We start from the raw sequence: 17,698 nt of genomic DNA, 5'->3' as shown, positions 1-17,698 counted from the left end.
TAGTAGACACTGAGGAAATACAATGTTGATGAGTAAATTAAAGGTTGAGTGTTTTGTGTCCTTTGAAAACTTAGAGCCTTGTCTGTTCTTTCTTTAATGACAAATTTTACTGCTCTCCTTGTATTACTCCTTTTCATTTTATTTGAGCTCTGTTTCTTTCTCTTTCTAAATAAAAATGTATCGATACTGGGGCCTGAAGAGAGTGAATAATTCACACATGTTTAAATTTGGTATACTCTTTCAAAGGGGATATCGTGGACTTGGGGGTTGCCCTGGAACTTTTCGAAGGCGTGAACTTGAACTGTCACTAAAACACCAAAGCCCCAAGAGGACTCTTTGGGAAGACATGATTCCAAGTTCTATTTAAGGGCACGAAGCTTATTATTTACTGCCACACCTACAACTTGTTTCCTTCCAGAACTGTCGCTTTCATTGATGCGGTGGAGGGTCTTTCTGCAGGCGACTTTCTTATTTGCCCGATTCTGGAAATACTGACTCAGTGAACACTTCCTCCACGTTTCTGATACCAGGAGATCGCAGACCTCAGGAAAGCTCTACGTTCTACACGCGGCGCAGCCTGGGCACGATTTCTCTCTTAAAGGAACATTACAATTCTAAGCCGACTGTCCTGTTATGTCGACTAGACTTTATTTTCTCCACGTTTCGCCTAGTTCACGGGACAATTTTCTGTTCTGCTACGACAGGAAGACAAGCAGGTGGCAACCTAGAAATTGGAAAAACAAGCAAGATGGCTTCCGGGCAGAAGCTGAAGAAGAGTAGGGAGCTTCTCAACTGTTGTCTTTTTAAATTTTTTTTTTTAACCTTTATTTATTTTTGAGACAGAGAGAGACAGAGCATGAACGGGGGAGGGTCAGAGAGAGAGGGAGACACAGAATCGGAAACAGGCTCCAGGCTCTGAGCCATCAGCCCAGAGCCCGACGCGGGGCTCGAACTCACGGACCGCGAGATCGTGACCTGAGCCGAAGTCAGATGCTTAACCGACTGAGCCACCCAGGCGCCCCTCAACTGTTGTCTTAATCAGTTCTGCTTTGCTACTGATTAGAGGTTCAGAACTCCTTTAGAAGGACCGCCTCATCACTGAACTCCTTTCTGCCAACACAGTGTGGAAAAGCAAATTGAGATGTTTCACCCATGAAATGCTACTCTTCCTATTTTAGTTTGTCTGATTTTGCTCCTACCCTCATCCCTATCTTATTGTTTGCTAACTGAAACCAAACAAAACACAGGGTGTTAAAGTCCTAGCTTCTCTCTCTCTCTCTCTCTCTCTCTGTACTTTATCAGCGTGAACTACTCTCAGAAGAGAGTGTAGTGATTGCCAGCATAGGTTTGTTCTCAGACAGATTTAGGACCACTTCACAATCTGTCCATTATTATGTCTAAATGTTCACAGGAGCTACTTAGCTGTTTGTTTATTTTAAATTTATTTATTTATTTATTTTACATTTCATTTATCATTTTTTAATTTATTATTTAATTTACATCCAAGTTAGTTAGCATATGGTGCAACAATGATTTCACGAGTAGATTCCTTAATGCCCCTGAACCATTTAGCCCATCCCCCCCCCACAACCCCTCCAGCAACCCTGTTTGTTCTCCATATTTATGAGTCTCTTCTGTTTTGTCCCCCTCCCTGTTTTTAGATTATTTCTGCTTTCCTTCCCTTATGTTCATCTGTTTTGTATCTTAAATTCGTCATATGAGTGAAGTCCTATAATATTTGTCTTTCTCTGACTGACTAATTTCGCTTAGCAGAATACCCTCTAGTTCCATCCACATAGTTGCAAATGGCGAGATTTCATTCTTTTTGATTGCCGAGTAATACTCCATCATATATATATATATGTATATATATGTGTATATACACGTATATATACATATATATATATATATATATATACATACACGTATATATATATATATATATATATATATATATATATATATGTATATATACGTGTATATATATATATACCAAATCTTCTTTATCCATTCATCCATCGATGGACGTTTGGGCTCTTTCCATACTTTGGCTATTGTCGATAGCGCTGCTATAAACATGGGGGTGCATGTGCCCCTTCAAAACAGCACTCCTGTATCCCTTGGATAAATGCCTAGTAGTGCAATTCCTGAATCATAGGGTAGTTCTATTTTTAATTTTTTGAGGAACCTCCATATTGTTTTCCAGAGTGGCTGCACCAGTTTGCATTCCCACCAGCAGTGCAAAAGAGATCCTCTTTCTCCGCATCCTCGCCAACATCTGTTGTTGCCTGAGTTGTTAATGTGAGCCCTTCTGACAGGTGGGAGGTGGTATCTCATTGTGGTTTTGATTTGTCTTTCCCCGACGATGAGTGATGTGGAGCAGTTTTTCACGTGTCGGTTGGCCATCTGGATGTCTTCTTTGGAGAGATGTCTATTCATGTCTTTTGCCCATTTCTTCACTGGATTGTTTGTTTTTCGGGTGTTGAGTTTGAGAAGTTCTTTATAGATTTTGGGTACTCACCCTTTATCTGATACGTCATTTGCAAGTATCTTCTCCCATTCTGTCGGATGCCTTTTAGTTTTGCCGATTGTTTCCTTCGCTGTGCAGAAGCTTTTTATTTTGATGAGGTCCCAAAAGTTCATTTTTGCTTTTGTTTCCCTTGCCTCCAGAGATATGTTGAGTAAGAAGTTGCTGTGGCTGAGGTCAAAGAGGTTTTTGCCTGTTTTCTCCTCGAGGATTTTGATGGCTTCTTGTCGTATGTTTAGATCTTTCAACCATTTTGAGTTTATTTTTGTGTCTGGGGTAAGAATGGGGTCCAGGTTCATTCTTCTGCATGTCGCTGTCCAGTTTTCCCAGCACCATTTGCTGAAGAGACTGTCTTTATTCCATTGGATGCTCTTTCCTGCTTTGTCACAGATGAGTTGGCCATATGTTTGTGGGTCCATTTCTGGGTTCTCTATTCTGTTCCATTGATCTGAGTGTCTCTTTTTGTGCTAGATACTTAGCTGTTGAAACTCCATTTTCTGTATCTATACAATAGGTGTAATAAAACAGTGAAGTCACAGCTTACCCAGAGTTCAGATTTTAAATTAACTCAGAAGCTATAAATTGGATATAGTTAATGTTATTATTTGAGAACTCTCCTATCACCTATTAAATAGAGTACTGTTGGTTTTATGTATACAATTATACAGTATAGGTTAGGTGTTTGTAAATGTATAGCAATGCATAAAATAAAGTACACTATAAAAGAGACAGCACACATGCAAAATATAATTTTATAGTATGTCAGATATGCTATTAGATTGCTATTTGTATTTTTTGCTTTTTTCTCCCTATTAACATGGTTGAATTCACATATGATGCAACGCCAGTTTATCTCAAGGAGTGGTGAGGAATAAAAGAAATCATGTGTGATTGGCAAATTGCTAATCCCATGTGAATGATACAGGAGGTGATGGTGAAGATGATGAAGAAGAAGATGATGATAAAGATGATGATAAATGACGATGATTTGAAGATTTTAACCATATTCAGTTTCCTTAGGCTAATGCTTATTATTGTAGGGTTTCCCACACTGACAAAAAGGGGGAAAATCTCAAGCGTAAGACAATATTCTTTCCATCAGTCAACAAAATTGATGTAAGTGTACAGAATCTAATACTTAATGTACAGAAAATTGCAGCTCCGACTTTAATTTCACTCTGTTCAATGGCTCATAAGCCCAATGTACTCTCACCTGAACCGTGTGACTTAGATAGGGTTACACCTTCCACATGTAGACAAAAGTACTTTGGTCTCTGTTGACGCAAAAGATCACGTAGAACAACGTTATTTTGTGGTTACAAGACATCAAACCACAGTGAACTTTAGTTCCCTAAATGACTCTTTAAATATTTAATATCATGTTGAAAAATGTACAAATGTAAGAGCAGAGAGCAGGTTAGAAGCTGGGAGGGAAGAACATCACAGATGAAGGACGAACAATGGGCTCTTTGTAGAATGTTCACTGGGTCTCCTTTTGCTGAGAAAGCAAATCACATGGCTGATTATTTGGGCCATATCTGCAGATAATAAACATTATTCTGCAATAATAAAAATATGCATTGTTACAGTCAGATGAGATTTTTTTTAAAAAGGGTTAATCTGGCCTTTTGAAATTCCCTGTTTAAATATTAACTTTTTATTATGGAAATTATCAAACACATATTAAGTAAGGAGAAAAGTAGAATGATCCCCTTTTGTCCCTCGTCAATCAGCTCCAACCGTTACATTTTTCCACCTTTATTCCATCTTCAGCTCACTAATCCCCAGCCCCATCTGCCTTTTTTACCTGGTGTATTTAAAAAAATTTTTAATGTGTTTTTTATTTATCTTGGGAGAGAGAGAGAGAGAGAGTGAGAGAGACAGAATCTGAAGCAGGCTCCAGGCTCTGAGCTGTCAGTACAGAGCCCCACGTGGGGCTCAAACTCACGAACCATGAGGTCGTGACCTGAGCCAAAGTTGGAGGCTTAACCGACTGAGCTACCCATACGCCCCTTCCTGGTGTATTTTAAAGCAAATCCCAGGCGTTGTCTATTTTCATTGTAAATTATTCAATATATGTATGTATCTTTATAGAGTAAAATTGTAAAAAAATGTAACCACAAATTAGTAATAACTTTTAATACCACAAAACTCAGTTGTAAGTCCCTTTTAAATAGTAGGGACATTTAAAATTTTTTAAATGTTTATTTTTGAGAGAAAGAGACAGAGCACCAGTGGGGGAGGGGCAGAGAGAGAGGGAGACACAGAATCCGAAGCAGGTTCCGGGCTCCGAGCTGTCAGCACAGAGCCCGACGCGGAGCTCGAACTCACAAACCGCGAGATCATGGCCTGGGCCAAAGTAGGATGCTTAACTGACTGAGCCACCAAGGCGTCCCTCGATAGTATAGCCATTTAAAACTATCAGAAAACCTTGCCTTTGGTAATAAACTTGTTTTGATGAATTGTTACACTGGTAATTCATATTAAGTACCCAATTCTACCCTGATTTTGTATATGTGCTGCCGAAGCGAGCACATTTCCACCCTGATTTTGGCAACACATCCTCTGGAATTGTCATATTACACGTGGTGTAGATCAGCCTTGGCAAGATGCTTCTGTAAAGGACCCAGATAATAAACATTTTCAGTTTTGCTGTCCATCTGGTTGATCTCTGTTATGGCTACTCAACTCTGCCATTGTAAGTAAAAGCAGCCATAGATAATATGTAAATTTATGGGCATGGCTGTGTTCCAATTAAATGTTATTTACAACAAAAGGATTTGGCCCTTGAGCCACAGTTTGCTGTCCCTGGCTATAGATTAAGCAGTCCGATCCCTATCCAAAGAAGGGTCTGCGAAGCCTGCGGTCCACGGTGCCTTGACTTCACGGTTGGAGAGCAGGCCAGAACCAGACCTGTTTCCAGCATTTGGAAGATCTTGGATAGGTCACTTTTTGATTCATGGTTTGTCATTTATTAGATGAAAATGGAAGCGCCCATCTTTCTCGCTTAAGGAGGTTGCTGCTGGACTGAATGAGATCAAGAATGTGGGACTGTTTACTGAGCCGTCGGTGCTGCTTAAATAACAAGGTACGCTTATCCATTTTATGTTGCAATTCTGGATGGTTCTCTGTGGATGATTCTTAATTACACATTGTTTCCCCCTGCCCCGCCTTCCGTTCTTCTTTGTAACGATGAAAAGCAAACTTGGATTCACCGAGCGCTTTTGCATATCTGCCAGGGAGAGTTGTAAGGGGGTCAGAGGGTTGACATGTGTCATCCTGGTTGATTAATCAGGTGCTATTATCTCAATTTTAATGGCAAAGCAATGGAAATGGACAAAGGTTCAATCGTGGCCCAGCACCCACTGGGAGTGAGTGACAGAGTCAGGACTTGAACTGTCTGACTCCACAGCCTTTGATCTGCCCCTCTGGTGACATTTAGGGTATCTGTCCCCTTTCTCCTTTTGGCAACAACCTGACCCTTTCATAGGTTAGGTGGTGCTTCCTTACCTACCTGAGTTCCTTTCATCTTCCCAGTGGAGACACTAAGTAACTCATTCAAGTCGCCACCCCGGATACCACCCATGCATCCTCAAAGATCTATTTCGTCGCCATTTCCCAAGAGGGACCCCTTATCCTGCAGACCGGGGCAGGTCTCTGTGTGAAGTGTGTTTTCTGTTATACCCTGTATTTGCTTTGCCATGCACCGCTCACTTCTGTAAACGAGAGGGGCATCATGGAAAAACCTGCATGAAAACAGAAATTATGTTGTTCGTGTTCCCTGCTCTATCCCCACACCTGGCCCATCATTACTCAAAAAATATCGATTGAATACATATTTTGTTTTCCCCTCTAAAAATGCCAGGGATAGAAGTTGTACTTGTTTGAGTGAAGTCTGCATCCTAATGATAGGTATTGCCCCGTGAGTTGAGCTGGTTGTGGGAACCTTCTTGCGGGGAGACTGTGAGGAATGCCAGTGTAGTGAGTCTATGCTGGGGGGTGTGGTCTCATAGATACCAAGCCTACCTGTGACCGCTAAGTTGCTAATTAGATGGAGGGGCAGTGGTGGGAGTGAGAGGGTGCAAATACCATGTATCTCCTGCCTGGGGAGGGGAGAGGTTGTCCTCCTCCTATTTGGGAATGTGAGAAGGTTGTAGGGGTGTGGGCGGTGGGTGAAGGTCACCTTGGTATTGCTCATGAAAGCACCAAGGGAAAACGACCTCAAAGGAAGGGAAACAGTTGTTGCCAACTGAACTATCATCAGAGGCTGAATGGGTAATGGGAGTGTGGGAAGGGCTGGGCGTAAGAGAGGGAACGTAAGAGAGAAGTTCTCCGGTGACCTGGGTTTAGCAATTTCTGAACAGATACTTGGACCAATTCCACTGTTCCTGGATACTTCTATTCACAGGTTTTCTTCTTCCCCTATTAATTTCTGATTTGGCTGCCAGGGCCATTCTGCCCCTATTATCTTTAATTAGGGTCTTTGCCATTTTTCATCAGCAGGGGCCGGGCAGGCGATGCCAAGGTGCCCGAGGGCTCTGTGTGGGCACCTAGGTTAATGTCGGGCCGTGCTGGAGTCATAAAGTGTGCAAGAGTCACTCATTGGACCGGACCCCCATTTTATGTTTAATTATCTTAAACGTTGCAAGCTCAGCTCTTAGGTTTGCCAGGGTCTGTTGGGTAGAGAGAATGTTGATGGAGTCGCCTTTGAGTCCCTCCAGAGGGCCAAAGGGTAGACCCGAATGAGGCTACAAAGACCAAAAGGTCTTACAGCAGGACTTAGGTGACAGAACCGGACAAAATTACCATCGGATCCAGCCTTTGCTGTTGAGAAAACATCCGGAGGCAGAACCTTAATTGAACCAACTGCTCAGGAGCCTGGGTATTTAGCGGACGTGAAACCGTCTGGGATGAACCCCTGGGATTGGTTTCTCCCTCTGGGTGTGTGGGGATGGGTCAGGGAAGGACCAGGTGAATATGGAAGGCCTCGGATGAATACGGCCTCGAATAATAAAATACGGCTGCAACGCACCGTTTCCTGTTTGTCTAAACACGTGTGCCCAGCAGTTAAAAGCAATGAGGAGGAAGGAAGTCTTTCACCAGGAAGAGCGGACTAGGGGAGTGGAGGCCCTGGGCCTTCACGTGGTACTTCTCCTGATTACTGACACCCGCGTGCTCATAGCAGCCCGCAGAGCTACAGCCACCAACCCCAGTATTTGTCACTGTCACTTCCCAAGTGCTTGGCATTGTTCAGGAAATTGTATGTGTAAAGCAGACCTGCCTGCGTCCAACTTCGACAAGGGAACAGCCGTGCAGGGGTGCTTGAAACTGAAACAGGCTTATGTGTCCTATGATGTGCCCCAGCAAGAGCCATAAATAATTGTGACAAGTTTTTTTTCCCATCCCATGTGACAGTCCTTGACTCTGCCTCCTGTCTCCTCTCCCCTCTGCCTCATAGACTAGACCTGCCAGGCTGTGTGATGATAGATGTTACCGGGCAGCAAATGACAGCTGGATAGATTTTTTAGTTGGTGCTTTAGAGGGAATCAGATATGCTGTATAAAGCAATAAAAAAAGCACACTCACAAGGTGGATTAAAAATAGCTAGCACAGCAGTAACCCACTTTGTTGTTTATCAAAAGTTAAATCTTACATGGTAAGTCCTAGTGATGTGTTAATTTTTCAGGCTTCTGTCAGAGTGACGCTGACGACAGCCCCTAAAAAAAAAAAAAAAAAAAGAAAAAGAAAAGAAAGAGAAAAGAAAAGAGCAGGGATAAAAGCAGTTGACCATTTCTGTATTTTATATATATATTTGTCTAATGGGATGAAAATACCTTCTTTTCTTCTTTAAATGGTATCGAAGGAGAGAATTGGGCTCTGGGTGCCGGGCCATATTGCTGTGATTTTTTTTCCATTCTTTTCGATCTTGAATTTAAAACATAAAATTGGAGACGTTGGAGGCCTGGAATTATTCTACCCTTGTTCAATTAAATCATTATTATTATTTTTTAAGCATTGCTCGTCTTCCTCCACACACTCTATTGATCTAGATTCTGTGTAACAAATGGTCTGGTTTCCCAACCACCTTGGAAATGTCATGTAAGCGTCAACAAAACTACTTAGTGTATGTTTTATAAAGAATTACAGCCTCCTCCGGATTACTCAGACTTTCATCTCGGGCAAGCCGGCTTGGCTACCTTGTGTCTCGATGGATGTGCGGAGGTGCTAGGACATGATTCAGTGACCCGCCCCGCTCCCCAGTTCACATTCGTGACAGCCTGCCACGTGCTTAGTCACCGCATTTCTGTCTTCCCCTGCGCTATACGGGGGGGTGGCTGTGCTGTAATTTAAGAGTGCCCAGTATATCAGATCATGACTATTTTCCCCCTTGATTTTTCTGATGGATCACGTTAGCAAGGCTATAGCTCTCACCTGGCAGCATGTGGGCATGAGGAGGCTAGGAAGCACAAAATGTTTCTCAGAAAAATATGTCGTTCGGGCTACGTACCAGGCAAAAGGGATAATTTGAGTTCTGCCTCTCTAATTCAAATTTGGGGATAGTTCAGCACCAGTACGGTCGCATTCCCGGCAATATCAGCGGTGGTGTTTATTATTTTGATTGTTGTAGCATTATCTCTATACAACAATGTCCATAATAAAATGTACATTCTGTGGCTCTGTCGCTCAACTGGTTCCTTTTTTTCCAGCAGACATGAATTGATGGGATGTAAGAGTGGCACGAAAATATAATGAAATGGTCAACAGGGCAGGTTTGAGGATCCTGTTGCCAGAATTCAAATTCCATGTCACTTTCTTACTTCCTGGGCGGCCTTAGCGAGTTATTCCTGGGCGGCCGAATAACTCCCTGCGCCTTAGTATCTTTATCTGGAGAATGGGGGTGCTAACTACCCCATATAATACCGTTGTTTCGAGGGCTGAATTGTCTTGGTACAATCCCTGACAGCACGTGTTGAATAAATATTATTTTAGTTATTACAATAATTATTACTTAGTATAATCATTACTGGGGTGGTTTCACGCAGGTTACCCGCATCTCTCTGCTCCTCGTCTTTCTGATTTGATGACTGTGTGTTCGATGGGTGGATGGAAAGTTACTTTAGGAATGGAGCCCTCTCTGAGCTTAAAGAAACCATAACAGTAAACACTGATTCTGTGTAAGTAGTCTTTGATAAACCGTCCTAGTGTATGGGAGAATATTCTATAGATCACTGATAATGCTTTTTTGGCAAATATCATCTGTTCCTTAATGGGAAAGAATCTTAAATGAGATGCTTTGTGTAGACGTAGCTAGTGGAATACTGAATTTTTTAAACTTTTATTTATTTTTGAGAGAGAGAGAGAGAATGCGAATGCATGGGTGAGGGAGGGGAAAAGAGAGAGGGAGAAAGAGAGTCCCAAGCAGGCTCCACACTCAGCATAGAGCCTGGTGTGGGGCTCTATCTCACAAGCATGACATCATGACTGGAGCTGAAATCAAGAGCTGGCTGCTTAACCAACTGAGCCACCCAGGTGCCCCTACATGAATTTGCTAGTCAGACTTGCTTTTCTACTCTTCCCTGCTCACCATCTAGCTACCTTACGTAATAGTACCAAAGACCTCTTTGAGTTGTAAGCATAAGACATAGGCAGGTTATAATCTGCTTCCAGAATCATTGAAAAAAAATTTGTGGACTGTGATTCATAGTGAGGGATACAATCATCGTGACCCAGCATGTGTGCACACACATAATATACGTACGTTGTGTTGAAGTGAATGTTCCACAGAATGCTAGTTCTCCTTCCCACATGGGATACAGTCTGGTATTTTCAATTCCTTTCTCTGTCATTAAAAAATTTTTTTTTAATGTTTATTTTTTAGAGAGAGAGAATGAGCAGACTAGGGGCAGAGAGAGAGGGAGACACAGAATCCGAAGCAGGCTCTAGGCTCTGAGCTGTCAGCACAGAGCCTCATGCGGGGCTCAAACCCACGAACCCTGAGATCATGGCCCAGGCCAAAGTCGGCCGCCCCACCGACTGAGCTACCCGGGTGCCCCCTTTCTCTGTCATTTTTTTTTTTTAAAAATTTTTTTTTTTTTCAACGTTTATTTATTTTTGGGACAGAGAGAGACAGAGCATGAACGGGGGAGGGGCAGAGAGAGAGGGAGACACAGAATCGGAAACAGGCTCCAGGCTCTGAGCCATCAGCCCAGAGCCCGACGCGGGGCTCGAACTCACGGACCGCGAGATCGTGACCTGGCTGAAGTCGGACGCTTAACCGACTGCGCCACCCAGGCGCCCCTCTCTGTCATTTTTAAAAAGTAGTGCTCTAGACCAGAAGTTGGCAAACTTTTTCCTGTAAAAGGCCGGATAGTAAGTATTTTTGGCTTTGAGGACTAACTCCCAACTACCCAACTCTGCCACTGTAGAGTGAAGGGATCATAGACCGCACAATCAGATGAGCATGACTGTGTCCCCCAAAAGACTTTGCTTATGGGCACTGAAATTTGAATTTCATGTGTTTTTCTTGTGTGCGTCACGAAATAGGACTCTTCTTTTGATTTTTTTCAACCATTGACAAATACAACAATTGTTCTTGAGTGGGGGGGGGGGGACGGGCAAGATGGGTCAAGTAAAATGGGAAGCATAGGCTTCCACTTACGGCAAGAACAAGTCAGGGGGAAGAGAGGTAGCTTATGGGGACCAGGGCCAATGGTATCGTAACGGTGTCATATGGGGACAGATGGCGGCTCCCCTTGTGATGCGTTGCGCACCTGAAACTAATGTAACATTGCATGTCAACCATACTGCAATTGAAAAAAAAAATTAATGTAAAAATCCATGGAAACATGGATGGAAATTAGATTCTATGTTTTCAAAGCATTATTTTTTTTCTGAAATATTCAACATTGTCTACGGAAACTATGAAGCCAATGCAAAAAATTAGTGAGTATTAAAAATACTAAAATTAATGGGCGTGAAACATTTTATTTAACTTTTTGAATCTACGTAAACCGTTTAAAACGACTGAAAAAATAGCCACCATCCTTAACTTGCAGGCTGTAGGGAACAGACAGTGGGCTGGATTTGGCCCCTGGGTTGGAGTTTGCTGATCCCTGTGGTAGTCCACTGAATGGACTTGATGAGCCATAGTTTATAGGGCACTCTTCCTGAGTGTTTTCCAACGTGACTTTGAAGAGATAGTTGGGCAGGGGTGTAAATAGTTGCTAATGGAAAGCCAGCATCGTTGTTCAAGTGGATTTGTGAGATCCCAGAGCGAAAGAAGATGTTTACCTTTAGCAGAAGTTCTGTGACCCAGTGGCTGACCCCACACCCCATGACTGTGTAAAAGCGGTCCCATAAGGCTGCCACTTCCTGTTGTTTGACCACCGACACACTTCACAAAACAGCTCTGGGACTTGGGTTCGGAGTGATATCCTTGTGGGAGCCCTATTTCAAAGCAGGAATGTGGGGAGTCACCCTCTTTCACTGCTGGCAAGCGTTATGCATAGGGATGCACAACACTCATGAGTGAGAAAGTTCTTTGGCTGTTAGTGGTGTCTCAGTTAAGGAACCCATTTTGGAGGCTCCTCTGGGCACAGTACTGCATAAAGCACAGGGACAAAGTGACAGACCTAATTCTGTATTCTTGGGGGATTTACGGATGAATTTGAACTTGGTTAAAGGCAACAGGTCAACACCTACACACATACACACGCACACACACATACACACAAACATGGTCTCATTCAAACGGGAGCCTCAAGTGTTGCTCATATCACAATAGGGGTAGCAACGAGAATCCCTACATACATTTTACCATTTTGTAGTTTTCCTGTTGTTTTCACATAGGTCATTTTGTTTGATTCTAACAACAGCTTTGTGAGACGGAGGGACCGGAGGTCGTGAATCCATCTTAAAGCAGGAAAATGGAGTAACTTCTCTGAGGTCCCACCTTCAGTGAGGTGCCAGGCTGAGGGTGCAGGTCTTAAGAATTCTTATGGTTTCCACTAACAGTAGTGGAAATACTTTGAAAAGGAGGAAAGTGTCAAGTGGGTTCTAGAAAGTCTCATGGCCATAGATTCTCAAGAGAATCTGGAGATTCTCCAGGTGTACTGCAGGTGTATTTGTGTGTGTGTGTGTGTGTGTGTGTGTGTGTGTGTGTGTGTGTGCATGCACACCCTTACACAGGTAATGTTGATTTTAGAAAAGAGCACAGGAGTGGAAATATAAGTTCTGTGTAGGAGACAGCAAAGCCCTTTAAAAGGACCACCGATGGTTGCTGAATCAAAACCAACCAAGGAACCAACCCACCAAACCAATCAAATAACTCTTTAAGCCCTGTCACCCCAAAAAGGCAATTCCAAGTGAGAACGCTGGAGTTAAAATTCACCTCCTGGGGCGCCTGGGTGGCTCAGTCGGTTGAGCGTCTGACTTCGGCTCAGGTCATGATCTCGCCGTCCGTGAGTTCGAGCCCTGCGTCGGGCTCTGTGCTGACAGCTCAGAGCCCGGAGCCTGCTTCGGATTCTGTGACTCCCTCTCTCTCTGTCCCTCCCCTGCTCATGCTCTGTCTCTCTCTGTCTCAAAAATAAATAAAAAAACATTAAAAAAAAAAAAATTCACCTCCTAATAACCACCCTGGCACCAGCTTCCTGTCTCACAACTGTCGGATGGTCTACTGTGAAACAGTTCGAGTAACATAGAAACTACCATCAAATCCTTTGACGTTGTGTCTGAAATTAGCCAGCAAATTAGGAAACGAGGAGAAACGTTGTTCACCTTTGGCCTGTCCCCAAAAGATGAATTGAGTGCCAAGTCCCTTTATGATTCTGTTTTCTCCAGGAGAACTTTCATGAAGATAATTCGTCTCTGTTGAAAAAACATTTTAGCAGCCTTGAAAAAGAAGGTTTGCGTAGTTCAAGAAGATGTAGATAAAGGGGGCCCAGTCACTTCAAGTTTTTGGAAGTCGAGAGGGCGCCATGGTTTCAACTCTATGAGTAGTGAAAAGAGGCGACAACTGACCTGAGGTCATGGCACTATTTCCAGTGAGAGAACCGCCCCCCCTCCCCGCCGCTTCAAAAAAGGGTGCTGCACATTTAAAACTCCTATCTCCTAGTGCCTGGGGATTAAGTGTTCCGCACAGCCCCTGGAAATCTGTAATGTTAACAGGTTTGATTATTCTTGCCAGCATATGCCTACCTTCTACAATTTTGAAAACAGGGTCGAGTGAGTCGGTTGCTTTGTTTTCTGTTTTCTGTGTTTTGCAGCGTGAGTCTATGAATTAATAGACGTCAAGTGCAGCTGACTTAGGGAGTTAGCGGTTTGCTCAGCGATGCCTAGGTGAGCGAGGCGCTTGGTTAGGTCCCAGCGAGGCCTTCCTGCCGGCCCCATCCCAAGCAACCTCCACCTCTCAGACACTCTTCAGTACATCTTCCGGTCTTAATACCTTCATGTCCCTTACAGGAGCCTGATGTCATCTTGTTGATGCATTCTCTACTGCCCGTGTCCATATTGTCACTCCCGTGAGAGCACACCCCCCCCCCCCCAGTTCTGCACGCGGGGTCAGCAAACCATGGCCCGCGGGCCGTATCCGGCCTGCTGCCTGTTTTGTGTGGCCCAGAAGCTAAGAATACATTTTATATATTTTTAAATGGCTGGAAAAAAAAACCATCAAAAGGATAGTATTTCGTGACCTGTGAAACTTATGAGAAATTCAGGTTTCAGTGTCCATATGGAAAGCTTTCCTGGCACCCCGCCACGCCCATTCATTTATGGATTGTCTGCAGCTGCTGCAACACACAGACGCAGAGGTGAGGACTTGTGATAGAGACGGTCTGGCTGCCACGGAGCCTAAAATATTTCCTGTCTGGAGCTTTGCAGACAAAGTTTGCACACCCCTGCTGTGTGCCCAGCACCGAGCTGGGTAATGCATAAGCGCCCAATAAACGTGGCAGGCGAATGAACCAAGAGCCGAGTGTGGGGCACGTTATTTCCCCATGTCCCTTCCCTGCCCCTAATAAACAAGCAAAAGGAACAGATGACTTTTTACCGCCCCCAGTTCAGCAAACTTCCCTTCCCCAAGATGTCAGCTCCTAATCCCCTTAGTAAAAAGGCCCGTGTAACCGAGAGAATACATTCAGAATCCTCCGCAGTACAAGAAGACGGTCTGAAAATAACAAGGGGAAAAAATGTACTAAACGCATCTGCACACACACAAAGTTGCTAGGGAAACATAGCAGTTCCCTGCGAACACCCAGCACCATCACATTTATAAAGAATTGACAAGGGCTGACCTTTGTCTTCTCTTTTTCTGCCTGCTTTTTACCAGGCACAGAAGAGCCCTGTGGCTTGGATGATGCTTTTGATAGGCAGATTTTTGGATTCTGTGCTGTCTGCCGGATGAGGGGGTCCTGCTTTACGGCTCTGCTAAGACCTAGAAAAATCTTTTATGAGTGTCACCTCCAGAACGACCCAGTCTATGCAATTGAAAGGTGCATTTTCACACTGGGATTTGGCTTCTATAGTCCTGAGGCGAGAAATGACATATTTTGTTGCATTATTTAAATATTCCTGCTGAACACCAAATTAAAAATATCCATTAAAGGTTTATTTGATATCTTCCTAATTATTGCCCATTGCACATTTGACAAATTCTTTACACATTTTAATAATTGCGACTTTCTTTGGAAGTGACACAAAAACAATTACTTTTTCGAAATTCCACTGTGTATATGCTTTTGAAACTACATAGCCATTAAAAACAGTCTGTCGAATTAAAGGTTGGGCAATTAATTAAGTGCAAATTCTGTAAAACTGGACCAAGGAGAAAATTCATCAAACCTATGAAATATGACCTATCTTGTCCAAAAGACAAATATGTTTAAACAAAAGATGAAAATTGATGACAAAATTACGGGTAGCAAAATGCACACAGAGCAAATATAAGACAGCTGTACTTGGTTTCTGCGTGTTGGGTTTACCCTTACAGGGTTCATGATTCATTACCTTCATGGTCTTGTAAAACTTTGCGCAGTTAATCTCCAAAGTACTGTATCTGGAATAATAAAAGTTCTCAGGAAGAGCATGGAAGGCTGTGATATTAGCGATTTGCTGGTCTGTAGAGGAGCCTGATGAAATGCAACCCAGTTTGGGGACGGCAGCCCAAGGGGTGGGCCCCCCGAGGAAATTGAAACCCGGGTTGCCTGCGTGGGCGCTTCCTTCTGTTTCTCTCCTTTCGGACCTTCTGACGTGGCCTTGCCTTCCTTCCTCACTCACATGAGTTTTCAGTATCAGAAGCCCCCACTGCACGTTCATCTAGAAAGGACTCTGCCCATGATAGGGCTTTGGCTCTTACCAAAGTGACAGTGCTTTGCTCTCACCATTGACAACTGCTGGGTGCGTTCGGAGCGTCCATCGGGGGCGACCAGGAGGCAGAACGGTATCTACTCGGGCTGGGTCTGTAAGGGGCCCCGCTCTCGTGCATTACAAGTTCTGGGTATTACACTCACTGAGCGTTCAGGGTCAAGAATCCACATCAATCCGTGTGTGAGGTGGACGGAAGAGGGAGGTGGATTTTCGGGCTGTGGGGATTGTTAAGGATACAAGGCTGTTATTTCCATATTAAAATGTAATGGTCTCATTAAAGTTAAAACCACTGTTAAACTTGATTGAGTAAATTAGTTAATTAACCATAGCATCCAGAGCATTCCTCCGGGGCATACCTCTATTCCTCAAGATGCTGAACTCAGCTCAGAGTATCTTATCCAGGGTAGTATGATAACACTCATCGTGGACTGACTTATGGCAGAATCTGTTAAAAAAAGAAATCAAAAGCTACAAGGTGAGGGTGTTACTCGGTGTTAAAGGAATATGAAAATAGCCTCCAACGAAAGAATTTTATTTTTATGCTGAAATCTCTCAAGATTTTCTTGATTAAAAAAAAAGCACCTGATAAGCAGTTTGTGGAGTGAGTGTTTTCGCCAGCAGACTAGAGGGCTTTCTTCTTCTTGATTATTCTGCCTCACTTTCCTTCTCTTTGCTTGAATATCCAAAGATATCTCTGTGGGGTCAGACAGAACTTTTCCAAAGCTTTTTTTTTGGTGGGGGGGGGGGTTTGTGTTTAAGTAAGTGGCTTTGAATCAGGGTTGTAGTGAGTTTTTGTGGGTGAATGAATGGACGGGGCAAATTTAGGAGACATCTCAAATTTGCTGTTTCAAGCCTGGTCTTGAAATGTCAGTTCTCATTGGGTTGGCTACTCATGACGCAGACGGCCGAAGGAACCATTGAAAGAAGTTCCTGAAATTTGATAGCAGTCAGCCCAATTCCTGGTATGTCTTGGTTTCTGCAAATATACAATAATAATGATAAGCAACTACCTCCTCAGGGTGTCGTAAGCGTTAAATGCGGGAATACATGTAAAGTGCTTAGAATAGTATCAGGCATATGAAAATTCCCAGTAAGTACTGACTCTTATTAGGGTCACTAGAGTCAGTAGAGAGAGGAGGGTGGACAGGGATGAAGAATGGTCCAGAGGCAATGTGGCCAGAACATTTGCTCTGCTCATCACCTCCCAGATAGGCTTTTTCTTGGGTGCTGTGTGCACATAAAGGGGCCAGGGAATCAATCTCCAGACACTGAATGGCCAGGAAACCTGGGTTTTATGTGACCTGTCTTTTTTACCTGCTCTCCTTGAATATAATGAATGGCCTAATCAAAGCCTGGGAGGGAGCGGTATTTGGGGTAGGGTCCTGCAGATGCGGATATAAAGGTTGACTCTCAGAAAGACAAGTCTTGTAAATCCAATGCGTAGAGGGGTCAGAAATAAACAGTAAACCAGAACCTGGACGTGACTGATCTTCTCACCCCATAGATACATATGGTGCCTATTTACCGATTTAAAAAATATTTAAACAATTTTTCATAACTATTAAAAAATAGAATTTTCTATCTCACACCCATTTAGGTTCCCCTAAAAAGGAGAATTTGAAGGATTTGAAAAGCAGTCGTTGATTTTTGCTGTTAGGGCAGGAAACATAGTGAGAGGTTTAAGAAGAGGACACAGAAAAGGGAGGGAAACATATGAAACGGTTTCCAAAAAGTCAACCAGGTCAGATGAATTATTTTCTAAAACTACAGGTTTGGAACGAAAACCAGATAGCAGGAAACCTGCCAAAA

At 43.3% G+C, this 17,698-nt stretch overlaps 1 long non-coding RNA gene across 2 annotated transcripts in view; it reads left to right on the top strand.

Annotated features, from left to right (window-relative positions):
• LOC123579995 overlaps positions 1-17,698 on the top strand; it is a 297,127-nt gene that overhangs the window by 43,665 nt on the left and 235,764 nt on the right. For both annotated transcript variants that reach the window (XR_006703059.1, XR_006703058.1), the window contains one exon: positions 5,506-5,615. This is a non-coding gene — a long non-coding RNA (uncharacterized LOC123579995). The remainder of the gene's footprint in view (positions 1-5,505; positions 5,616-17,698) is intronic.

This window comes from Leopardus geoffroyi, chromosome A3 (genome assembly GCF_018350155.1).
Source record: "Leopardus geoffroyi isolate Oge1 chromosome A3, O.geoffroyi_Oge1_pat1.0, whole genome shotgun sequence".
Lineage (NCBI taxonomy): Eukaryota > Metazoa > Chordata > Mammalia > Carnivora > Felidae > Leopardus > Leopardus geoffroyi.
Note: the sequence above shows the minus strand (reverse complement) of the source record. Positions and strands in the feature narration are given on the sequence as shown.